At 38.7% G+C, this 3,466-nt stretch overlaps 1 non-coding gene across 1 annotated transcript; it reads right to left on the reverse strand.

Moving 5' to 3' along the window:
• Window positions 1-1,195: 1,195 nt before the first annotated feature.
• LOC136540965 (small nucleolar RNA R71) lies at window positions 1,196-1,302 on the reverse strand. The gene has a single exon (XR_010780082.1). It is a non-coding gene; the product is annotated as a small nucleolar RNA R71 (small nucleolar RNA).
• Between the last annotated feature and the right edge of the window lie 2,164 nt (window positions 1,303-3,466).

Genomic DNA, 3,466 nt, shown 5'->3' on the forward strand with positions numbered 1-3,466 from the left:
AGGCCAAGTAGGATCTAGTTGTGAAGGAAGTCAGGCTCTGTTCTTGATCTTCCTTAGTAATATCCCTTATGTTTAGATATGAAGTTAATTCTTAGCCATGATTATTAAGTATAATTGCACTAATCAAAGTATGCCTTGACTTGTAATTAAGAATGACTTAGGAATTGGTTTCTCTATTGTATCTACTATCATAAGGAGTACTCTGAGTGTTCATTTATCTTATATTATCATTCATTACATATATCCTATCTCTTGATTTACCCCTACTCAGAGTAGAAGGTTGGGTGGTTTATTCGTCCATCATAAGTATAAGTATGAGTTATCAATAATTTCCCTTGCCGGTCCTTCCTTGAGGTAAAAATATAAATAATGATATCTAAAGTACTCTCGGGTGAAATACTACAATGATATATTATCTATGCGCTTGTAGAATTCCTCATACATATATATATATTCTTTCTGAGTCACAATTAAAATACCAAAATACTTTTTAAGTGACATTTTTATTAGTGATGCTAAGAAGTACCAACAAGCATTTCTGGCGTCATTACCGGGAAAGGTAGCTAGGCAATCAAAAGGAATATTGATAAACCTTTACTTATAGATGAGATCGAAAAACCATTTACCTCTACTCAAGCAGGCTTACCCTTGTTCTATCTACTTCCATATCTTATGTAGGGTAATGTATGACTGCTTTTGACCTTCTGACAGACTACATTGAAGATCTAGAAGCACTATTCAGGAGGACTAAGGCCAAACTCAAGAAAGTTTTAGTTTTAGAATTAGAAGACAACCAGACAAGGCATAGCTTAACACCAATTTTCGAAGCCATGGCCGACAAGACTCTCTGTGAAATCTCTGCTCCAACTATGGCCAACATCTGTACTGGACCAACGATTAACATTGGAGACAATGCTTTTGAGCTCAAGCCAGCACTCATCAACATGGTGTAAGCTAGCCAGTTTTGTGGAAAGGCACATGAAGATGTGAGTGCTCATCTCCAACACTTCCTAGAGATTTGTAGCACTTTCACCATCAAAGGAGTTACCAAGGACGCCATATTACTTCACCTCTTTCCATTCTCACTTTGGGGAAGGCGAAGAAATGGTTCTACACCAACAAAGACAAGAATACTACATGGGAAAACTGCTCCACTGCCTTCCTAGCAATGTTCTTTTCCATGGGCAAAACCAACGCTCTGCGTGGAAGAATTTAAAGTTTTTAGCAGCAACATGATGAATCTGTCCTTGAGGCATGGGAACGCTTTCAAGACTACATATCAGAATGTCCGTATCATGGAATGGAGAATTGGCTACTCATACAGACTTTGTGTCATGGGTTGACAAACAACACTTGTGAGAATGTGGATGCTACTACTGGAGGTGCATTTTTATCACTCACAATCACACAAGCAACAACTCTCATAGAGAAGATGGCCTCCAACCAAGGATGGAATGAAGGATGTCTTCAACCCCAGAAGAGAGGTGGAGGTATGCATCAACTCAAGGAGGTAGACATGTTGTCTGCCAAGATGGATCTACTAATGAAAAGGCTTGAAGATCGAGCCAATGAAAAGCAAGAAGTCATGCACATTCATGATTCCTGCGTGACATGTGAAGAATGTGGAAACACTAGGCATTTAGGGAATAACTATTCTGAAAGCCATGAGGATGTGAACTCCATCAACAACAGCAACTATCGTCCTTGGTAGAATTGTCAATGGCAAAAAGCGATGGGCTGATCCTCACCGCCGAGACACACAACAAGCCGAGAGAAACCTCATGGAGCGGATCCTGAGCTCTCCCCGGGCTTAGGGAAATACCGAACTGGATGGTCATAACCTGGGGCATGCTAGTCAATTTGGCCCTATAATTGACAAGGAGGATAGATTGATTAGTAATTTAAGGTGGAACATGTCGGTGTTGCTCTAGACAGTTCCAAATGTGCGGCTAAGTAGCCAATGAGATAAGGCTATCGACTAAAGAGTCTATATCCAGCATGTTCACGATGTAAAGCAATAAGCATGTCAGCAATCATCAGATATTCAAGTATATGGATCTTAGTAGCAGATGATCATGAGAGCATGTGAAGGTATGATGAGTAAGCATGAAAGCATCTATATCAAATGAGAAACATACTAGCTTTTGACCATAATAAGAACAAGTACAAACATATGAAGCCAATATATTCTCAATAAGCGGGCTATCGGCTAAAATAGCTGATTCCAGTGAAAGTAAGCTCATAACATGCAAACACTCAACCATTAAACATAGATAGATCCATAAACCTATTAGATCCAACCTATTATCTCTAATAGTGGGGTTTGACCGGATTGATGGCAGACATAATAAAGATAACAGATTAAACCTTCAAAGAATATGAATTTATTCACACTTAACATAATCGTGAAAGCATGTTACGATCGTGAAAGCATGGGTGATTGGCTAAATAGCCGATGCAAAACATAGCATGCAGCTAGAGACTATGTTTGACCACAAGTGAGACTTATTAATTGATAATTTCTGATCTATAATGCTAATAGTGGGGGTCGACCAGATCGATGGCGGCCATAATAGCAGTTCTAGACTAGATTTCATCAACTAACAAGCTTACTTAGGATCAACCACACCTTGAGCACATGCTATGTTCAATCAAGACTGAGACAAAACAACTAATCTAGTTGAAACCATCGTCAAAGTGAGATGTGAATAGGATGAAGCGACAAGACAATAGCTTGAAGAGATATGAAGTCGATATGTTTCAATCTTAATCGAGTAAGGGATGATGTTGTTACAAATAGTGAGAATACTAATTATAACAAGATCTATAACTAGCAAATCTATTAAAAACAGCGAGAAAACCCTACCAATCTTAATAGATTTAACCGATAACTAATCTGTATCAAAATTTGTATGAGATCGAGTCAGACCGATGCAACCTTACAAATTTTGATAAGAATCGAGGGGTAACTTATATTAGAAATTGTACGAGATCAAGCCGGATGGATGCAACCTTACAATTACTGATAAAAGTTGATAACAAACTTATACAAAGGTTGCAAGAGGTCAAACCTAACATATGCGGACTTACAAACAAAGTATAAGTCATGACGGATACTCACAAACAAACCGGAGGCCGGACCTAACCGATGCAGCCCTACTTGCCCAAAGAACTCACCGAGATCTACTCTGCTCCTACTCCTAAGAGGTGGTGTAAGCCGAAAAGTAAAGGTACTTTTTTGATTGATCGATGAGAGATGTCTATTACAATAGCCGGGGTCTAATATTTATAATCGAGGCTTGAGTACGAGTCCTGGTCGAACAAAACTGGTTTCAAAATTCATAAAAGAAGACAAACATTCTAAATTAAGATAACTTGGACTCCAATCTTTCCCTTCTATGGAGTCCATCATGCCTTTTTGCTCCTGATCACCAACATTTTCCATTGGCATATCCCATTGTTAAAA

Source organism: Miscanthus floridulus, chromosome 2 (assembly GCF_019320115.1).
Source record: "Miscanthus floridulus cultivar M001 chromosome 2, ASM1932011v1, whole genome shotgun sequence".
Classification (NCBI taxonomy): domain Eukaryota; kingdom Viridiplantae; phylum Streptophyta; class Magnoliopsida; order Poales; family Poaceae; genus Miscanthus; species Miscanthus floridulus.